This window comes from Hemicordylus capensis, chromosome 5, assembly GCF_027244095.1.
Source record: "Hemicordylus capensis ecotype Gifberg chromosome 5, rHemCap1.1.pri, whole genome shotgun sequence".
Lineage (NCBI taxonomy): Eukaryota > Metazoa > Chordata > Lepidosauria > Squamata > Cordylidae > Hemicordylus > Hemicordylus capensis.
In genome coordinates this window covers 105,268,035-105,290,942 of record NC_069661.1, presented here as the reverse complement: position 1 = coordinate 105,290,942, position 22,908 = coordinate 105,268,035, and the positions used below count along the sequence as shown (strand labels likewise).

Sequence of the window (22,908 nt, the reverse complement as noted above, 5' to 3'; positions counted from 1 at the left end):
TCTGAGTCCAGAAGGAGAAAAGGGGTGTGTATGTTTCCTGTTCCATCCTGTTCCATCATTCATCACCCCAGCTACCATCATCCCAAAGAAAGGGTTGAGCAAGGGGAGCTTACAAATGCATGGCTCTTTCTCTCCCTAGCAATAGTCGTTCCCCTTCTGCCTCCCTCATCTACAATTCTAAGTCCTTAGTTGAATCTGCATCTGAAAATGGAGCTAGACTTTCAGAGGCAAATACAGCATTCCCTATCTCATGTTTGCCTCTAATGTGCAAAGTAGGGTGACAAGGTGTTCTTAACCCTTTTGCAGCATACCACTTTTCCTTTGCAATCCCTCCTGTTGGCTGTTTCTCCTCTAGCTTGGCTCCAAGGCTGGCTTTCTGGATGACACAGGGAAAGGATTATATCACCGAAATAGTTCTGTCATGAATTTTCTGAACCAATGTGTATGTTTTCTAAGGAAAACCTTGAACTGTTTTGAACAATACAGTTCAAAAAAACTTGAATTGCTACATCACAGTTGCTACAAGTTTTGGTATATATCTTTTGATCATACCCATCTCCCTAATTATGTATTTGATATAGTATTCCAGTACAAATGGTGGAATATCCTCATGCTCAGGCGCGTAACAATGATAGGGCAAGGGGAGACAGTTGTCTGGGGGCCCCACTGCCTGGAGGGGCCCCCCAGAGGCACCTCACGTGACTCCCCATTGCCCCCTGCCCAGCCCCAAGGCCCCTCAGCCACTTGCCCTGTTCGCCGTCTCTCCTGCTTGTTCTGCTGGCCGGCAATCAAGCAGCAGACAAGCTGCAAAGAGCTCCTTTTCTGCCGCCTCTCAGCTGATCGGCGGGTGGGCGGGGCTTCCACGGAGGTCTGGTGTAGGCCTCTGTGAAGCCTGAACTCCAGTAGGGCCCAAGCCAGCCAGGAAGGAGGAGGCAGCCAGAGAGGCCTCCACTGTTCTCTGCAGCAGAAGACCCCCTGCTGCCAGGTAGAGTGTGAACTCCTTTTTGTGGTTACCTTCCCAACCCTCCCCACCCGGATATATAGGGATCTGCTTGCCATAGGGCTTTGATATGGGGGGGAGGGACTGAGAAGTCTCTATTTATTTATTTTTAAACAGCTTGGAAAATTTGCTGGCTTAAAAAAAACTATCTAAAAAGTCCTATAAGTGGCTTGTTTCATGGCAGAAAATTACAAAAACTTCTGGAAGAAACAGTATTATATTTATTTTATTCATTCATTCATATATTTATAAATGCACTTATGTTCAAGTTGTTTTGCAACCCAGAAGGTCTGAGTGAGAATTGTGAAGCATGTGTGGTGCTTTTATTTTATTTTTCTTGTGTGTGAACTGCTCCCCAATAACTTGCAGGGACTTCAGGGTAAATCTGGCCAACATGTGAATGCAGCACCTCTATTCCAGAGGAGAGGTGTGTTAAAGGGCTTTAAAAGCCTCCTGTGAAAAATCTCCTGGAATCAAACTTGACTGAATTTGTTCAGAATTCTGAGAAAACAAACATAGGCTCACCCTGCATGGTTGAAAGTCTCCTTGGCTAATCTGCAGTGAGGGGGCCATTTTAATCATTCATCTTTCTAGTGTGTTCTAGGCATTAAAAGTAAAACAAATGTATAGTACTCAATGTATATAACTATATATTGTGACGTGTGCGTGTGTGTATTCAGTGAAATGTATTTCCAGGCAGCATACTTATTTTGGAATATCAGACTTAAATCCTTGGGGGCCTGGGGTGTGCGGAGGCCCTGGACTTTGAGTGGGGGGGCCCCATTTTAAAATCTTGTCTCTGGGCCCACTCCAACCTTGCTACGCCCCTGCTCATGCTGTTTGTATTTGCTACAAGAACTGTATGTAATGAAAATCCGATGATTTTTGTTTTTAATGGATGGTGGATTATAGCAAGTGACAAGGACATCTGATTAATGGAGATCAAGTTAGCAGCATTGACTAAGGAAGGCAAAAGGGAAATCAAATTGGCCTTCTCTGCATTTTCACTAATATTATTCTACAGCACTTTCATTTTAGGTGGAAGTTGGTCTACCACAGGCAGAATTGAAGTTTCAGTTGTGAAGATTAATTGCCTTACTGAATCAGTATTTTTCTCCTGGAGCATTTCCAGATACAGCTTTTAGCTCACTTCTCTTCCGGAATGGACGGTGTGCGTTCACATAGATTGGCCAGATTAACTCTGAAGTCCCTGCAAGCTATTGGGGAGCACTCCACACACAATTCGGGCATTTCATTAGGCATTAGAACGTAGCCTGATTTATGTCTGGGGTTTAAAAAAAAGCCAATTTTTGCGAAAGGTTTTTGTTTTTCTGTTTTTTGGGGTTGGAAATTCAAACTCACAGTACAGCTCTGCAGTAAACCTTAAGAACTGTAAGCCTTGTAGTAAACCTTAAGGGATTAAGAAGAGCAGGTAAAGCCTGTTGTCCCAAAATGGTCCTGGTGACAAAAGCCTGGTTCTCACCAAGAATATAAACTTGTGTGAGGACTGTATCACTATTATATTACAGGTTTATACTACGGTACCCTTCATACAAAAGATCCCCTAGAGAAGCATCATGCCAGGGAGAAAGCTAGATTAGAACCCTTCTACCTGAAAGCCAGGCTTTTTTTGTATGGAGCAACTTTCAGTCCTGTGAGCTTGTACCAGAAGAAGGCCCAGGGACGGAGCCACCACTGAGTGAACGGGTTCGAAGAACCCAAGCCACCGCCCCTCAGGGGCCGTGATTCGTGCCCCAGCCATGGCCACTGTGTCTGACGTCAAATGGAGGGTGCGTAGCTTTGCTTGCAAATGGGGCCCCATGGCCCCATTTGTGAGCTAAACCAGCACTGCATTTGCAGCATGGCCAGGAGTGACAGCGTGGGGCCGCAGCATAGGGCTGCAGCATGGCCGCACGGCCCCATTTGCAAGCAAACCTATGCCCCTGCATCTGATGTCAGACACAGGGGGCGGGACTTAGCATCTGATGTCAGGTGCAGGGGGTGGGGCTAGGGGGCCGTGGCTGTGGGCTGGCTTCCCTCTGCCCCTGAGAAGGCCATCATTTTGTTACTCTTAGCAATCCCTGACATTTTGAAATGGTCTTGTTGAAGTTTAGAGTTCAGTAGATAATTATATTAAGGCTCATGGGCAGGCAGGCTGACCTTGTGGCTTTGCTACGCTGGCAACCTCCATGCAGGGCTAGCACTGTCACAACATAGTTGGTATCCTGTGGTCTTCAGCAAAGTCAAAAGCACATGGATTTCAATAGAAGCAACACCAAGTGTAGCAACCCTGTCAGCTATTCCCACAGCACTTCAAGCACAATTATCCACCTGTCAAAATATTGCCCACAGATGATGCTTCCACATTACTCATGCATGGATAGTACCAAGCGTCACACAATAATATATATTTTATTTTTTATTTTTACATTTTATATCCTGCTCTTCCTCCAAGGAGCCCAGAGCAGTGTACTACATACTTAGGTTTCTCCTCACAACAACCCTGTAAAGTAGGTTAGGCTGAGAGAGAAGCCCAGAGTCAGCCAGCAAGTATCATGGCTGAATGGGGATTTGAACTCGGGTCTCCCCGGTCCTAGTCCAGCACTCTAACCACTACACCACGCTGGCTAAGATGATGTCTCAGAACATTTTCTATATTCAATCGTATTCACAAAGCATAAGCAGGTTAACAGGAAAAGCTCACAATCCAATAAAGATATCAATAGTCCAGACATTGGTTGGTTTGCATATAAATAATGTAGACTACAGACTTTGTGGAAGAAAGGTTTGAGTCCTGCAGTGGGTTCCCCGTAACTCTTCCCCATTGGAGGAAGAAAAAAATCTTCAGTGGAAAAATATCCCAGGGTCAAAAGTCAAAGCAGTCCCTGTGCATTCTGTTCAGGTCTGTAGCTTGCCACAGTTGCTTTACTCCCCCACCCCCCAATAATGGGTGTAAAGTTATACTTGACTGTATGTATCATGGAATTTAGTCTTCACGCATACAGAATTTGCAAAGCATTCAAAAGAAACCAAGTCTGAAATATTCCATACACAACACTGCCCTGGGAAAAGCATGTGTGACATTTACATGACATTGAGCTTAGGTTTAGAAATTGCGTGTAAAATAAAATACGCTGTTATCACATTTTTCATAAGTGAACAGCATATAGATCCACATAAAGCCAGCTGTCTGTAGTTGAGTTTAGCCAGTGCAAAGATGGGTATCTCGTTCATCACTTATCCTTGTTGTCTTGTCCTCAGCTTTTTCCACTTTGAAACAAGCTATTTTCAGAATGCAGATGCTCATTTAGATTACTTGTAAATTATTACTTGAGGCAATAGTGACTGTCACTATTAAATCTTATTCCAGCAGCTAAGAACTGAACTTCCTTGCTATAGGGATGTGCAAACCAGTTTGGAATTGAACTGGTTCAGTTAGAAGGTTTGAACTTGGGCCAAACCGGCCATTGGAATGGCAGTGCTGGTCCGAGTCGAACTGAGTTGAGCCCGGTTTGGTTTGAAGTGAACTAGCTCAAAGAGGCTCGAAGTCTCGAGATTCCTCTTTACAAAGTGGTGGTCATTTTGTGACATATGGTCACTTTAATTGATTGAGCTGACACTTCTCTGATTGGCCAGATGTGTCTGGCCCTTTGGTTGGTTCAACAGTGTTGTCACTCATGGACAACTGTCACCCCATTGGCCAGGGGAAGGCAATTCAAGTTATATTTAAAGGCCACTCCTGGCCTAGCAAAATCACTCTGCTGAGAGACTGGAGAGAGAGAGAGAGCTGTTGGTGCTTGGCTGGCTGTGGAGTTCTCTGGTCACTCTCAGGTCTGTCTAGTCCTGCTGCCCTGCCCTGTCCTTGGTTTGGGGGGTAGGGCATACTGGGCAATAACTCCCCCTCAACCCACATGCTGGTGGGGTGCTTGATGGATTTTTAAAAGAGTTTTTAAAAAGGTTTTGGGCTTATTTGACTGTTCTCTCAAGGAATTCCTATGAATAACGTATATCACAACCATGAATCTAGTGAGGCTATTCTCATGACCGCAGGAAAGTGCACCAAGGGAGCACAGACCACTTTCCTGCAGCTGTGGGAACCGCTGGGAGCTGTGTGGCTCCTGGCGGTTAGCCCACTTAATTCTCCCCCCCCCGCCATGACGTTAGCAGAGTGAGCACTCCACTAACCCCATTTTACACAGAGGGAGACCCCTGACTGGGAGGCTACAAGCAGCTTCCCCACCTCGGGGGTCTCCCCAGAATGCCCTGCACACTCGCATGGGGCACCCCCAAGGTGAAAAATAGGGCCACCTCCAATACCCATTATTCCTTATGGCAGAAATAATAAAATCAATAAAAACGTTAAAAATCATTGATAATTGTCCAAGTGCCCAATTGTTTTGGGGGTTGGATGGTAGTTGGTAGCCATGTGTGCCTACCACCCAACCCAGTTTTGTGCCCCTAGGTGCTCACCAAAGGGAATAATGGGCTGGTTTGATTCCACATTATACCCTGAGGAGCACCTTTCAGAATTGGTTTGAGTAACATTCAAATTTGAACCATACCACTGGGTGGTTCTAATGAACCTGAACCTGGGTGCCCAGTTTGAATTTGGTTCAAATTTGGACCGAACCACTGCAGCCACTTTTTTGCACATCCCTACCTTGCTGGATCAGAATAAGATCCTTCTAGTAAAGCAGGGGCTCCTAACTTTGGGTCTCCAGATGTTGGACTACAACTCCCAGATACAAAGGCTGAACGGGTTCAGCCAAAGTGGCTAGGAAGTTGTAGTCCAACAACATCTAGGAACTCAAGGTTGGGAAGCAGAGTATTCTGGTTCCAATAGGATTTGGGAGCTGACAAGCAGGGACTGGAAGTGAAACCATGATCCTATTTGTTCCTGTTACCTGGCTTTCAGAGGTATGCTATCTTTGTACAGAGAAGCTCCACTTAGATGTCATGGCTATGATAGTTCTACCCACTGGGATAGCATAATTGTGAGGGAGACACAAGATTGCTGCTTTTACTGACTATGGGCAAAGTTAGGAAAGACATGGTTCAAAGGTTTAACTTTTGCTAGTATCATGACAATACATATTGGAGTTTTTGCCTATTGAGAGGAGCATAGGAAATTATTTTGGCAGAGGCAGACATTCTCTAACTTCATTAGTGCATGAAAACTCATGGAAATGGGCAAAGAGGCAGCTTTCAAGTGGTGGTACTCGTACATTTAGCAGAAGGAGAACAACTGAGAACCCTTGTTTGTTGAAAAGTGTTTGATTATTATTTCTTGTTTACACTGTCAGACAGGTGTTATTGACTGGTTTATTTTATCCAGACATCGAGTCCTTCCCAAGGACCTGGGATGCCAGAATTTTATTGTCAATTGTTATAGATATCGTCGCAGAATATAGGCTGTTCCCAGTAAATAATAATAATAATAATAATAATAATAATAATAATAATTATTATTATTATTATTATTATTATTCAGAAATTGAATAACTGCTAAACACTGTCCGTATATTCAGTAGCGATATAGCAATGGAGTTTGGACTAGACAAGTGTGCTGCATTAATAATGAACAGAGAAAAAATAAGAAAAACAGAAGGAATAGAACTGCCCAATGGAAGCAAGATCAAGAACCTGGAAGAGAAAGAATATTACAAATACTTGGGCATTCTCCAGGCTGATAACACTGCACACTCTGAAGTTAAAAGAAAAATTGGAAGTGAATACATCAGGAGAGTTAGAAAAATCCTCAAGTCCAAACTCAATGGTGGGAACACCATACACGGCATAAACACCTGGTCTATACCTGTTATCAGATACACTGCAGGAATAATAGACTGCACCCAGGCAGAACGAGAGACGCTAAATCGTAAGACCAGGAAAATCATGACCATCAATCATGCTCTGCACCCCCGCAGTGATGTCGATAGGCTATACCTCCCTCGCAGCTCAGGTGGAAGAGGAATGCTGCAAGTCCATCAAACAGTAGAGGAGGAGAAAAGAGGCCTTGAAGAATATATCAAGGACAGTGAAGAAGATGTACTTAAAATGGTCAAGAATGAGAAACTATTCAACACCAATGAAAGAAAGCAGGCCTACAAGAATGAACAAGTCAAGAACCGAGCAGAAAAATGGAGAAATAAGCCACTGCATGGTCAATATTTGCACAATATAACTGGAAAATCAGACATCACCAAGAACTGGCAATGGCTTAAGAATGGCAACTTGAAACAAACAGAGGGTTTAATACTGGCTGCACAAGAACAGGCAATAAGAACAAATGCAATAAGAGCAAAAGTTGAAAAATCCACCACAAACAGCAAGTGCCGCCTTTGTAAAGAAGCAGATGAAACCGTGGACCACCTAATCAGCTGTTGTAAAAAGATTGCACAGACTGACTACAAACAAAGGCATGGCAAAGTAGCAGGGATGATACACTGGAACATCTGCAAAAAATAGAAGCTACCTGTAGCGAAACATTGGTGGGACCATAAAATTGAAAAAGTTGAAGAAAATGAAGATGTAAAAATATTATGGGACTTCCGACTACAAACAGACAAACATCTGCCACACAATACACCAGATATAACTGTAGTCAAGAAGAAAGAAAAACAAATCAAAATAATCGACATAGCAATACCAGGGGATAGCAGAATAGAAGAAAAAGAAATAGAAAAAATCACCAAATACAAAGATCTACAAATTGAAATTGAAAGGCTGTGGAAGAAAAAGACCAAAATAATCCCAGTGGTAATTGGCGCCCTGGGTGCAGTTCCAAAAGACCTTGAAGAGCACCTCAACACCATAGGGGCCACGGAAATCACCATCAGCCAATTACAAAAAGCAGCTTAAGCAGCTTTACTGGGAACAGCCTATATTCTGCTACGATGTCTATAACAACAGCAACAACATTGACAATAAAATTCTGGCATCCCAGGTCCTTGGGAAGGACTCGATGTCTGCATAAAACAAACCAGTCAATAACACCTGTCTGAATGTGTAAAATAATAACAATAACAATAACAATAACAATAATAATAATAATAAACCTGCCTGCCAACCATGTTCAAATTATTAAGTGGAATAATAGCAGATGAAGTGATGCAACACTTATTAACTAACAAACAGCTTCCAGTTGAACAGAAAGGAAATTGCCCGAACACCAGAGGCACAAAAGACCAGCTGCTGATTGACAAAATGATTTTAAAAAATTGCAAGAGAAGAAAAACAAATCTAAGTGTTGCATGGATTGACTACAAGAAAGCCTTTGATTCATTGCCTCACACATGGATACTAAAATGTTTAGAAACAACTGGTGTCAGCAAAAATATTCAGATATTTATTTAAAAAAAGCAATGAGCATGTGGAGTACACAGTTAACAATCAATGGCGAGATACTTGGACAGGTTAGCTTTAGAAGAGGCATTTTCCAAGGGGACTCACTATCCCCTCTGTTGTTTGTAATCGCCATGACCCCACTTTCACAAATACTAAACAAAACAGGCCTCGGATACCAAACATCTAAAACATCAAGTCAAATCAACCATCTGCTGTACATGGACGATCTGAAGTTGTATGGAAAGTCCCAGTCAGAAATCGAATCACTGCTAAGCACTGTCTGTATATTCAGTAGCGATATAGCAATGGAGCTTGGACTAGACAAGTGTGCTGCATTAATAATGAACAGAGAAAAAATAAGAAAAACAGAAGGAATAGAACTGCCCAATGGAAGCAAGATCAAGAACCTGGAAGAGAAAGAACATTACAAATACTTGGGCATTCTCCAGGCTGATAACATTGCACACACTGAAGTTAAAAGAAAAATTGGAAGTGAATACATCAGGAGAGTTAGAAAAATCCTCAAGTCCAAACTCAATGGCGGGAACACCATACACGGCATAAACACCTGGGCTATACCTGTTATCAGATACACTGCAGGAATAATAGACTGGACCCAGGCAGAGCTAGAGACGCTAGATCGTAAGACCAGGAAAATCATGACCATCAATCATGCTCTGCACCCCCGCAGTGATGTCGATAGGCTATACCTCCCTCGCAGCTCAGGTGGAAGAGGAATGCTGCAAGTCCATCAAACAGTAGAGGAGGAGAAAAGAGGCCTTGCAGAATATATCAAGGACAGTGAAGAAGATGCACTTCAAATGGTCAATAACGCGAAACTATTCAACACCAATGAAAGAAAGCAGGCGTACAAGAAAGAACAAGTCAAGAACCGAGCAGAAAAATGGAGAAATAAGCCACTGCATGGTCAATATTTGCACAATATAACTGGAAAATCAGACATCACCAAGACCTGGCAATGGCTTAAGAATGGCATCTTGAAGAAAGAAACAGAGGGTTTAATACTGTTTCCTCATTTGTGGCAATGTGGGGCCCTGTAAAAACACTGCTTCTGCAGTTGCTGCTTCCAAACAGCATTGGGTCTGCCTTTGAAGTCCACAGCACCCCCAAGACACAACATTTTGATTCCATAACACTGTGCATCATGTCAGCCATTATAGTCCTGATTTAATATTTAATGCATTTCAAAGTACACCCGCTTACAGCTGAATGGGAAGGCATTGAAATAATCATATTACAAATTCTTGAAGATGTAGTGTACCACTAATAGCTGCTTGGATGCCTCAGCAGTGAAGTGTGTGCACAGACATTGCCTTATTGACCTGATTGATTTGCATAGAGTTTTGAATGTATATCGGAAATAGATTAGAACCCCTGGTGGTGCAGTGGTAAAACTGCCGCCCTGTAACCAGAAGGTTACAAGTTTGATCCTGACCAGGGGCTCAAGGTTGACTCAGCCTTCCATCCTTCCGAGGTCGGTAAAATGAGTACCCAGAATGTTGGGAGCAATATGCTAAATCATTGTAAACCGCTTAGAGAGCTCCGGCTATAGAGCGGTATATAAATGTAAGTGCTATTGCTATTGCTAGAACCATCAGGACCTTGGTCAGCAGGGACAGACGTGCAAGCAAATGTCGAGACTTCAGTAGCTGTAATTGGCACTATTTTCTGGCACTGCCTCAATCATTTTGCTTCAGCATCTTCTCTGTGTATAATGTGGGCCTACATTATATATAGCAAGAAGCAATCCACTAAAAACAGGGACTCCATCTTTCTGCTAACCTGGTCGGTTCTGATTATCAGTATAAAGGAAGCTAAGAATCTCCTTTTCCTGTTAAGTGTACTTAGCATTTGTTCTTCAAATACCTAATAAAATGTTGCAGAGTAATTATTTATCCTCTGTAAGTAATTAAACAAGAAGCCAATTTTAACTGAGAAACAAGAGTTTGAAATTTATTACTAACTAAACATAAGCAAGAAAACGATAAACAGACATAACAGTCTCATATGCAGAGAGAGGGAGAACCTCTCTCTTTGAATTCAGGGCAACAAGTGAGGAGCATGACTCCACCCACAAGCCAGTATAGACAAATATAGACAAGCATGTCCCATATAAAAAAAACTGAGACAATGTCCATGGCAAAATCCCAACATAAAAGAGTTCTGGAATGAAAGTATGGTATTCATCACAAGGGATTGCTCAATCAGCCCTCTTGCTATGGAGGAGAAAGCCAAAGATATTTGGCATCCCAAAAGGCATAGCTATGTATAGTTGGAGGAGATCAGCTGGTGCAGTTGTCAGACAGTCAGGAAAGAAGAGGAGTAACTGACTTGTCTCAGTTTGTGGTGATTTTTAAAAAATTGTTTTAATATTATTTTAATATCTTCACAATCCTAGACATACTGGCAGTTACAGTTACAGGTAAGTTACAGTTACAGGTAAATCTTCACAATACTAGCTGTAGGTCCTTTACAGAGATGAGCCTCCCTTTTTAAGGTCCTTTCCAAATTTCATAACTGCCAGGTGACCCTTCAAATGCAGGTCTTCAGAAAAGGGTCGATAAATTAAGCTATGAAAGAAGATGCTTTCTTAAAGTTCCATTGTTTTATCGTACCCAACACATATCAGAAAATTCCTTGATAAGGGGCACACTCAACTGGGATTTTGTTGATAAGGGGAAAGCCTTATACTGGTCAGATCTAAAATCTAAAAAAGAAACACAAAGACAATGGCAACAGACACTAAAGGAATGCTATTCTAAGCTGAACAGGGACAATTGATAATACCCTCAGCTAAATATAAAAGAACCAGCAACTATAAAAGATGTTGCTTTGCCTACTTAGCTGGGTACATTTGTGAGTTTTGTAGAGAGACAGAATAGAGATGCAGGATGTTTAAGAGAGTAGAAGTCAGGGTCTACCACAAATTATGCACTTGTGTTTCCCGCACTTGGAGAAATCACAGGGGTCAGCACACCCAAAGAGCAATGTATGAGCCTCACCATGAGAAAAATTTATTGGCAGTAGTGTTAGGACTAACAGAAAGAACTCCTCTCAGTGAATAACTAATTTCTGGAATTCATAAGCTGCAAGATTATATGATAACCACGGGTTTAGATGGACCAAAACATGAATTCATGTCTACAGCAGGGCTATCACAGCCCCATTCTCTGGCCCTTGAGTAGCTGTCATACCACCCCCATTTCAGCATTTCTTCTCTCCCCTGCTGCCGCTGCCAGATTTCTTTCCTTAGGCCCTGCCACATGCTCCCTCCCTCCCATCGCTGCCACACTCTTCCCTCAATCATTCTTCTAAGTGTGGTGCTTAAGAAGGCAACAGAGAACAGAGGAACCCTGGAGAATAAGTCCTTGCTTAGGGATTGGAGTATTTGGTGGGGATGGAATTTCTGCTGTGCATAATTGAATTTCTGCTTTTCTTGGGCATGATGCTGTTTTGGAATTATTGATCTTATTATTGAATGTTAAAAATCTGTTGAGAACAATAACAGTTAAAATGTGCATTCAGCTAATTTAAGTGGCAAGATTGTCCACGCAACATTTGGTAGCTGCAGATCAGCATGAAATTCAGAATTCTTTCCAAAAATACCCCCCCCACCACCACCACCACAAATGTTAACCTTTCCCTGAGCATATTCTGGTGTAAAAGGTAGTACATTCAGTTAGGGATGTCCGAACTGATTCTAGATAGAACCGGTTCTAGATAGAACCACCCTGGTTTGACAGTTCTAGGTAGAGTATGAACTTTAAAATAAAAATTAGAGCCAGTTCTAGGTTGAATCGGAATGAGCCCTGTTCTAATAGAACCAATTCTAAGTGACTCGAGCCTCTATTTTGTGTAAGAAAGAGACTGTCATCCATTTTGTGACACTTGTGTCACTTGTAAAGTGTGTCATTCAGGGACACCTGTCACACCATTGGCCAGGGGGGAGGGACAAGGGGGGAGGAGGGTTATTCAAAGTACATTTAAAGACCACCTTGTAGCTTGGAATCTCTCTCTGTCTCTGTTGCTTGTGTCTGCTGCTGTTCTGCCTGCTGTTTGAAAGAGACTTAGGAGCTACTACTGCCACTACTTTGGTTGCCTTGCTTTGTAGACTGGACTGGTGGTCTACAGATAGAGGTTGTTTATTATTTCTTGTTTACGCAGTCAGACAGGTGTTATTGACTGGTTTGTTTTATGCAGACATCGAGTCCTTCCCAAGGACCTGGGATGCCAGAATTTTATTGTCAATTGTTATAGATATAGTCACAGAATAAAGGCTGTTCCCAGTAAAGCTGCTTTTTGTAATTGGCTGATGGTGATTTCTGTGGCCCCTATGGTGTTGAGGTGCTCTTCAAGGTCTTTTGGAACTGCACCCAGGGCGCCATTTACCACTGGGATTATTTTGGTCTTTTTCTGCCACAGCCTTTCAATTTCAATTTGTAGATCTTTGTATTTGGTGATTTTTTCTGTTTCTTTTTCTTCTATTCTGCGATCCCCTGGTATTGCTATGTCGATTATTTTGGCTTGTTTTTCTTCCTTCTTGACTACAATTATATCTGGTGTATTGTGTGGCAGATGTTTGTCTGTTTGTAGTCGGAAGTCCCATAATATTTTTACATCTTCATTTTCTTCAACTTTTTCAATTTTATGGTCCCACCAATTTTTGGCTACAGGTAGCTTGTATTTTTTGCAGATGTTCCAGTGTATCATCCCTGCTACTTTGTCATGCCTTTGTTTGTAGTCAGTCTGTGCGATCTTTTTACAACAGCTGATTGGGTGGTCCACGGTTTCATCTGCTTCTTTACAAAGGCGGCTCTTGCTGTTTGTGGTGGATTTTTCAACTTTTGCTCTTATTGCATTTGTTCTTAGTGCCTGCTCTTGCACAGCCAGTATTAAACCCTCTGTTTCTTTCTTCAAGTTGCCATTCTTAAACCATTGCCAGTTCTTGGTGATGTCTGATTTTCCAGTTATATTGTGCAAATATTGACCATGCAGTGGCTTATTTCTCCATTTTTCTGCTCGGTTCTTGACTTGTTCTTTCTTGTACGCCTGCTTTCTTTCATTGGTGTTGAATAGTTTTGCATTATTGACCATTTTAAGTGCATCTCCTTCACTGTCCTTGATATATTCTTCAAGGCCTCTTTTCTCCTCCTCTACTGTTTGATGGACTTGCAGCATTCCTCTTCCACCTGAGCTGTGAGGGAGGTATAGCCTATCGACATCACTGCGGGGGTGCAGAGCATGATTGATGGTCATGATTTTCCTGGTCTTACGATCTAGCGTCTCTAGCTCTGCCTGGGTGCAGTCTATTATTCCTGCAGTGTATCTGATAACAGGTATAGCCCAGGTGTTTATGCCGTGTATGGTGTTCCCGCCATTGAGTTTGGACTTGAGGTTTTTTCTAACTCTCCTGATGTATTCACTTCCAATTTTTCTTTTAACTTCAGTGTGTGCAATGTTATCAGCCTGGAGAATGCCCAAGTATTTGTAATGTTCTTTCTCTTCCAGGTTCTTGATCTTGCTTCCATTGAGCAGTTCTATTCCTTTTGTTTTTCTTATTTTTCCTCTGTTCATTATTAATGCAGCACACTTGTCTAGTCCAAACTCCATTGCTATATCGCTACTGAATATATGGACAGTGTTTAGCAGTGATTCGATTTCTGACTGGGACTTTTCATACAACTTCAGATCGTCCATGTACAGCAGATGGTTGATTTGACTTGATGTTTTAGATGTTGTTGTTATTATTTTTACATTTATATCCCACTCTTCCTCCAAGGAGCCCAAAGCGGTGTACTACATACTTGAGTTTCTCTTTCACAACAACCCTGTGAAGTAGGTTAGGCTGAGAGAGAAGTGACTGGCCCAGAGTCACCCAGCTAGTTTCATGGCTGAATGGGGATTTGAACTCGGGTCTCCCCGGTCCTAGTCCAGCACTCTAGCCACTACACCATGCTGGCTCCTCAGGTTTATCTGACTCCTGCTTCCCTTCCCCCCCCCTTTTTTTAAATTTTAATGATTACAATCTTTATATATAATTTTCTAAGACATACCCATGGTTAATCCCATGCATGGCAGCTCTCACGAGAATCTGGAGAGCTGCCAGTTAGCCATGGAAGGGATGGGGGCAAGAAAATGGATGTGGCGGCAGCCGGCTGGCTGGCTAGAAAGTAGTGGCGGCAGCAGGCGGGAGAGAGAAGAAGCCGGCACCCAGCTGGCCAGAAAGGAGGGGGTGAATGGGAAGTGGTGGACGGGCAAGAAGAAGTCAGCCGGCCAGCCAGAAAGTGGCGGTGGCAGGAGGAGGCAGGAGAAGAAGCCAGAGGGCAAGACAGAGAAGAAGCCAGTGGAGCAGGGTGGCAGACAAGAGAAGAAGCCGGCGCCTGGCCAGACAGAAAGTGGCAGATGGGTAAGAAGAAGCTGGCCGGCCAGAAACAGGGGGTGGAGGTGGGTGGGCAGGAGAAGAAGTCCGGCTGGCCAGAAAGCGGTGAGGGTGGCGCAGAAATAAAAAGGTGACAAGTGGGCCAGTGGGGGAAGAAGTGGTGGGCCAGCTGGAGGCACGGATGTTCTGTGCCCAGCCCAGCTAGTATTTAAATATTTTCCTGGCTGGCTGTAGTGTGCTTAAATTTGTGTGTGTGTTTGTGTGTGTGTGTGTAGTGAGTGAGTGGTGGGGCCCTAATCCTCCCTCCTGCTTGTTGCCAAGCCAGCTAGCTGGCTTCAGGCCCCTGGTCCATTTTTATAGCCTATGTTTTCTACATTATGAATCTATGTGCCATCAGATAATCCACCACATGTGAATCCTCTGATGTCAATAGTGTTGAATTCCCTGATGGCACATAGATTCTACATAGGGATTCATTATGTAGAATCTATATGACATCAAAGAATCTAATCCCCATTATTCCCTATGGGAAAAATAATCTATATATTTAATTCTCTTGGGACTTGTGTGCCCAGGATTTGGCAGCGGAACTCTCGCAACACGCTGCGAGAGTTCCGAAGTGAGGAGGAGAGGGGGAAGAAAGTGCCGGTGGTGGCCGGCTGGCTGGCGGAGGAAGGGGGAGAGAAAAATGGCAGCAGGCAGTGGGAGAGAAAGGCAGTGGCGGGCGGCAGGCGGGGGGAGAGAAAGGCAGCGGGCAGCGGGCGGACGGAGGGGGGGAGAGAAAAGCCACAGTGGCGGCAGGCAGATGGGAGGGAGAAAAAGCGGTGGCGGAGGGGCCCTTCTTGGCCACCCGCTGCAGCTCTGTGTGGGAGAGACCAGGCCAGGAGGAAGAGGGAGGGGGAAACAGTGTCACAAAGTGGCACACAGATGCTCTGTGTGGAGTCGGCTAGTAAATATTTAAAAATCTTTTAAAAATCATTTAAAATCGCCCCTTTGACTGATTGTTTTGGGGCTTTGGTGGTAGTTGAGTGGTAATTATACTCATGTTGTACTGCATACCCCACTTTGACACTTTGACATTATACCCATAGGGCATAATGGGCCGGTCAAGCCCCATTATTTCTTATGGAGAACTTTTTAGAACCAGTTCTAGGGGGTTCTAATTTGAACCAAACCATGGCCTGGTTCTATCAATTGAGAACCTGAACTGGTAGATCTGTTCAATTTCAGTTCTAAATAGAACCGAACCACAAAAACCAGTTTTATGCACATCCCTATATTCAGTAGTGGCTGGGCAAGGGAGGGAGAGGGGAGAGAGAGGAAGAAAGGAAGAGAAAGAGGGAGGAGGAGGAGGAGGCATGGGGTATTTGTGAGAAGGTGGTGCAAGCCTATGTGTGCCCCCCCAGGTGCACTGGAATCAAATCCAGCCCATCACTCAATTAAGCTTGACACCCCCGGACTACAGGGTAAAAGCCATGATAAATATGCAAGGAACTTTCATATTCAGAATGATGCTTCCCACCCAGTGTCTGCTAGATGCAGTGATTTTGCCCCACCCAGCCTTTGATAAGGCATGAGGCTGGTGGGGTTATTTAATTGGTTGAGGGTTTGGGTGGGTGGAGCCAGAGAGCCTAAAGCGTTCTCTCCAGCCCAAACAGTCAGCATTTGCGAGGCATTAGGAAGGGATGTGTTGCTAATCTTCTTGGCTGAGCAGCAGCAGGAGCAGCAACAAGACAAGGATAAGCACTTGCACTGTTTTTTGTTGGTTGGTTGGCTTAGTTTTGCTTGGTAGGGTGGTCAGGCAACTGGGGGAAGGTTGAAGCATCCCCCTGTTGGGATCCCCCTCCTTCCAGTTTTAACAATGCGGGGAGCTTTTCTCCCCTGAGATTCCCAAGAGCTTACCTTTCTCCAAGTTTCCCAAGGGTTTACCTTCCTCATCTCATACTGTTTTAATATGGGCAATAATATTAGTGCCCCCATTGCCATGGTTGTTGCTGCCAGGAGGGTGGGTGGGGGAAGTGGCTCTGTCTGACCAAGTAGGAGAGTAGAAAAAGGGAAACATATGCATGTGCACACACACACACACACACACACACACACACACACACACACTGGAAGAAGGGGGAGATCATGATAGTGAATTGGGTATTGAGGTCACTAATTTGGTAGTTCTGAAATCACTGGGCTTCATTGCTGTTGGGAGGTCTTACCATGTACATGATAGAGGGTGTTCAGTGACACACACCCCGTGGTACACAGCACCCCCTGCAAAGGTTGCTTTATTACCTGCATCCTCCCTTTCCCCATTCTCAGGCTTCTTTTGCCCCTTTGTTCTGCTCAGAGCCAGGGCATTCACAAACTAAGCAAACTACAATTATCAGAGTTCTCTAGGGGAAACAATCACAATTAAATTATTTCTCTAGTGTACATATGGTTAGGATATGAGACTAGATTTGCATTTGGTGTGATCAAGCAATGGTGTTCTTATATTCTGTGAAGAGAAGAAAAAACATTAATGTTATCAAATGCCAATGAGTAAGATCAATGGGATTCCAGCTGTGTTTGAAGAGCCTTGTAACAGAAAAAACAACTTTCTAAATGGTTGCTTGGGGGCATTACAACAGTTGATTGAGTGCAGTTTTGTATCAGATACTTAATCTTTAAAAACTCTAAATATTAGAAAATAGTATCTGAACTCATGATGAAAGTAACAGGGGGAAAAAGCTCAATTCTTTTGAAAAGTATTATATTATACATTTGAAGCATAATGATATATTTCTGCATAAAATTTCAGAAATAGTATGGTTTAGAAATGACTTCACTGGTTCAGAAATCCTGGATCTATTACAATTCAAGCCCCCCCCCATCCACCCCATAACTACATCTAGACCCATTTCAAACTTGCTTTTGGGTGGGCTACAAGGTTGAGACTAATTTGATCAGCCTAAAGAATGATCTCCATCTGGGAATTGACGTGGAGTGTAACACTGTTAATCCTCTTGTATCTCTCAGCGGCTTTCGAAACCATCAAGCATGGTATCCTTCTGAACTGCCTGGAAGGACTGAGAGTAGGGGGCACAACTTTTTGAGGGCAGGAGAGGCTCTGTCCTAATGAAGCTGTTCATATAGTCAGAGCAGCTGCACCCAACTCTCATTAGGAATGCTTGGGTTGCATTATGTAAGCCACTGTGTTCAGTTCTGGGCCCTGCATTTCAAGGGCATTGATAAATTGGAACCAATCAGCAGAGGTATTTCTTTGACCTCATTTTCCTCAGACGTTCTCTGTTCTACCCAAAAATATATCCTGGAGGGCTGTGTAACCTTCAGGGACATATTTTTGAGTGACACAAAGGCTTCAGGTAGAAAGAGCATTCATCAAAATCCCCCTCTGTGTTGTTAGAGATGCAGCTCCTGATAACATAGACTCTTATTGCACCAGCAAGCCTACTAACCACTAGGGGTAGAGATAGTGAGCAAGGGAATCCCCTCTCTGATTATGCTTTCTCTACGTGAGAGAGAGAGAGAGAGAGATGTCCTTCTTCTCCCTGCTTCTCTTCCTGTATGCTAGCTACATACATGTAGGCCTTATCTATCTCCCTGATGGATTTCCTAAATAAACTACTTTATTTAGAACTTTAACTCCATGTCTCCAGGCAATATTAATTAGCAGTGCACTCCTTAGCTGTGCATTTCTGCTGCAGCTAGGGTAGATAAAGGAATCTCCCCTCCAAGCTCTCTAACACACATGAGTGCCAGTGCTGAGTTAGCTGGTCTCATCTGCAGCACCAGTGCACTTCACGAAATACCAGTACTTCAGTCGTCAGAATGGTTGGTCCATGTTTTTATTCAACATTTCTCCAAGGGGCTCTCAAAGAACCAGTACATTTGGAATCAAGATGGGCAAGTAGTGGCCATAATCTCTCCTTAAAATGATCTTTTCTAATAGTAGTAGTAGTGACACATTCATTCATTCATTCATTCATTCATTCATTCATTCATTTAATATGATATGATGTCATCAATGTACATAATGCTTTACAGCATAAAAACAACAACAACAACCCCAAACCAGAAACTCTGGTCCCTCTCCCAAGAAGCTTACAATCAATAATAGGAGTTGTAGTCCAACAACATCAGGGAATCCAAGGTTGGGAACCCCTAATCGATAGTTGACAGTCGTCAGAGAATAGAAGCAATGGAAATGGTAAGAGTAACAAGTGATGAATGCGAGTGTATGCAGTAACACAGACTTTGCAGCACTTAGAGCTGAAAACTAAGTTTCACAGAAGACGTAGGTTTTAGACAGCAGTTGAGAGATTTGGCTTTGGCTGGCATCCTGTTGCTGTCAGCTGAAACCATTTTCGCTTTCTAAAGGATTTACTGGGCTTGGTTGAAGCATATCTGATTTTGTTTTTTTATGTTGCTACCATTATTGATGGTTTTGAGAATTTTATTGTACATCACATTGAGCCATCAATTCCTGAGTTAGAAAGGTGTCTCACAAACATTATACATAAAATAAATGCCTGAAAGATGGCTTTGAAAGAACTTGTTTAACAATTCAGTACAATACCTGTATTGGTCGGATGTTGTAGTTTATACACTGCACAACAATAGCCTTTAATTGCTAATTAAAAATGGTACTGTTGCTGACAGCAAAAACCTTAGCTGGAATGTGGTGTTCTTTAGAGATGACTCATAGGTTTTGTGAATAAAATCAACAACCTAGTACTGCATTATGAACGGAATGTAATCACCATAATTTAAAAGGTATCTTAATTAAAACATGAATACTCTTAACAATGGAAAATATTGTTAAAACTTTGCTAGGATGGAGACAATAGAACTAAAACTTTAGTGCACTATCCTGCCATAATTAAACACTTTTAATGTGGAGACATCTAAGCATGTTCTCTTTTTATGAAGAGTATAACCAATAACTTACTTGAATATTACCTAACAGGACATGAGAAAATCTGTTATTTGTACATCATGCCCCAGAGTATTGTAAGAGGGTGAGGTCAGATTCATTCATTCATTTTTTACACTTATATCCCGTTCTTCCTCCGAGGAGCTCAGAGTGGTGTACATGGATAAGTTTATCCTCACGACAACTCTGTGGGATAGGTTAGGCTGAGAGTTAAGTGACTGGCCCAGAGTCATCTAGTTAGTTTCATAGATGAGTGGGGATTTGAACTCGGGTCTTCCCACACTCTAACCACTATACTATGCTGGCTAGACCACACTTTTAATCTAAATAAAATCCATTTATGTATGTATGTATGTATGTATGTATGTATGTATGTATGTGTAAACCACTTTGGGAACTTTTGTTGAAAAGTGGTATATAAATATTTGTCGTATTCGTATTCCTAAATTACACTGTATAAGTCCATTTGGCAGGGTCTGTCTTTTTCTGATTTGTACAGATTCTAGTTTTTGTTTAGGTCACCTGTATACAAAGAAGGTATATACACAGAAGTCATCTATATGCACAAAAGGAAGGTTGAAGTAATTGATGGGGCTGAGTTCTGCCCCAACCAGAATTTATTATTATTAATAATAATCAATCAAGAACCTGATGCTTTCCAGTAGTCTTGGGCCTGTGGGAGTAGGGCTGTCCAGGACATCTCTAATCCAGGCTACATTCATCTTCCTTATCTGAAAGTCTTCAGCATGCTGACGACCCATTTCAATCCACTGCAGGTCTTAGAGCATGAAAATGTACCAGTGTGTGTGTGTGTGTGCGGGGAGGGGGTCCTCATTCTGTGCTGGACCTCACTTTGTATGCTCCAAGGCCTTCTATTCAACACGTGGACAGTGAGATTGCCACTTCCTTGGTGCATGAGCTAACATGAACTCAGGCTGAATGTGGAACGTTCAGTGAACGTGGGAGGAGAGCTGGTCTTGTGGTAGCAAGCATGACTTGTCCCCATAGCTAAGCAAGGTCTGCCCTGGTTGCATCTGAATGGGAGACTTGATGTGTGAGCACTGCGAGATATTCCCCTCAGGGGATGAAGCCGCTCTGGGAAGAGCAGAAGGTTTCAAGTTTCCTCCCTGACTTCTCCAAGATAGGGCTGAGAGAGATTCCTGCCTACAGCCTTGGAGAAGCCACTGCCAGTCTGTGAAGACAATAGTGAGCTAGATAGACCAATGGTCTGACTCAGTATATGGCAGCTTCCTATGTTCCTATGTGGCCCAAATATTATTATTTCTTGTTTACACAGTCAGTCAGACAGGTGTTATTGACTGGTTTGTTTTATCCAGACATCGAGTCCTTCCCAAGGACCTGAGATGGCTGAATTTTATTGTCAATTGTTATAGATATCGTCGCAGAATATAGGCTGTTCCCAGTAAAGCTACTTTTTGTAATTGGCTGATGGTGATTTCTGTGACCCCTATGGTGTTGCGGTGCTCTTCAAGGTCTTTTGGAACTGCACCCAGGGCGCCAATTACCACTGGGATGATGATGATGATGATGATTTTACATTTATATCCCACTCTTCCTCCAAGGAACCCAGAGCGGTGTACTACATACTTGAGTTTCTCTTTCACAACAACCCTGTGAAGTAGGTTAGGCTGAGAGAGAAGTGACTGGCCCAGAGTCACCCAGCTAGTCTCATGGCTGAATGGGGATTTGAACTCAGGTCTCCTCGGTCCTAGTCAGCACTCTAACCACTACACCACGCTGGCTCTATCTTGAATAGATAGAATATGTGTTCTGGGGTGTGCTAGGCTCCATCTTGTGTGCCACAAGGCTTTCAGTGCACTGCAGGGGTGGTGATGTCCAATTCCTCTTTCCATTCTGCATTTCATGGGTCTTTGAACAGAAAGACCCATTTCAGAAAGACCTAGCCATGCTTCCATACGCCACAATTCATGTTGGAATTTTGGCAGAGAAGCATGTGTTCATCCTGCTCAGGGGCGTAACTATAATAGGGCAAGGGGAGACAGTTGTATGGGGGCCCACTGCTTTGCCCCCCCCAGGCAAGTCACATGACTGACTCCCCCAGCTGCACACCCACCTGGGCTTCCTTCAGTTGTATTCATCCTCTGAACTTGATGTGAGTGTTAAGACCTGGAGCTACCAGAACAGCATGTCTTTATCTGGTACCATTAAATGACTTGCATCGTCCACAATTTATAAAACCTTTTAAAAAATAATTTAGGTTGATGTTCTATTGTGGCACATAGGAGAGAGAGAGGGGTGGGGGAGAGAGAATGCTTTTTGTTACCACTATTCAGCCTCATTTAAGATTTCTTAATTTCATGAACAGTGCTTCTGGGGGGAGGGCATTTTAAAATCTTGTCTCTGGGCCCACTCCAACCTTGCTACGCCCCTGAGCCTGCTCTTCACCAAAACATCTCAGAGCAGAATTTAATGGTTCTATTCATATCTTCTTAATGTCTGGGAACAACCATAGACTCTCTAGCACAGTGCCACAACACAAATATTGCTAGAGTATTGAGCTCCAAGTGATAAAGGGGAAACATGTTTTCAGGAAAGCCAGACTTGATTTGAAGCTCATTTTTGCAAAGGGTCTGAAGAACGGTCATAAGAGATTTTCTAATTAGATGTCAGTAAGCAAGATAATACCAGATTGGACCCTTGAGGGTTAGAAAGGTTAGCAGCAAATTCAAGCCAGACTGGCTTTCTCTCTGTAGTATTTACTAGAGGGTGAGGATTGGGGGCGGGTGTGTGGAGAGACTTGAACTTGAGGGTCATACAAGGACAGGTATAAAAAGAAACAGTAAGCAAACCAGAAAAGCTTCTGCTGGAGGGAAATGTATGCAATGTACTCCAGGCTTTCTTTCAGCTTAGTCACGATATTCTGCAAGAGGTGAGGTGACCTACTGTGAAAAAGTGGGGATACACTGATTCAAAAATAAAAACTGGAGTGGAAAACAAAAAAGGTGTGTTGACATTTTAATATGTGCACAAATAATAATAGCAATATTTAGTACTTGGGTAGCACTTCACACAAAAATTCTCAGTAATTCTTATAACAACCTTAAAAGTTAGTTAGTATTGCCTTTTCTGCTCCAGTCTGTTGTGGATCATATGGGCTTAGAAGCTTCCACTAAAATACCCTACATTTTGTTTGATTGATTGATTAAGTGCCATCAAGTCGGTGTCGACACTTAGCGACCACATAGATAG

The 22,908-nt window shown here is 43.0% G+C and overlaps 1 long non-coding RNA gene across 1 annotated transcript in view; it reads left to right on the top strand.

Moving 5' to 3' along the window:
• The first annotated feature begins 884 nt into the window (after nucleotides 1-884).
• LOC128328416 (uncharacterized) overlaps nucleotides 885-22,908 on the top strand; it is a 43,339-nt gene continuing 21,315 nt past the window's right edge. The window contains exon 1 of the long non-coding RNA XR_008309197.1: nucleotides 885-985. This is a non-coding gene — a long non-coding RNA (uncharacterized LOC128328416). The remainder of the gene's footprint in view (nucleotides 986-22,908) is intronic.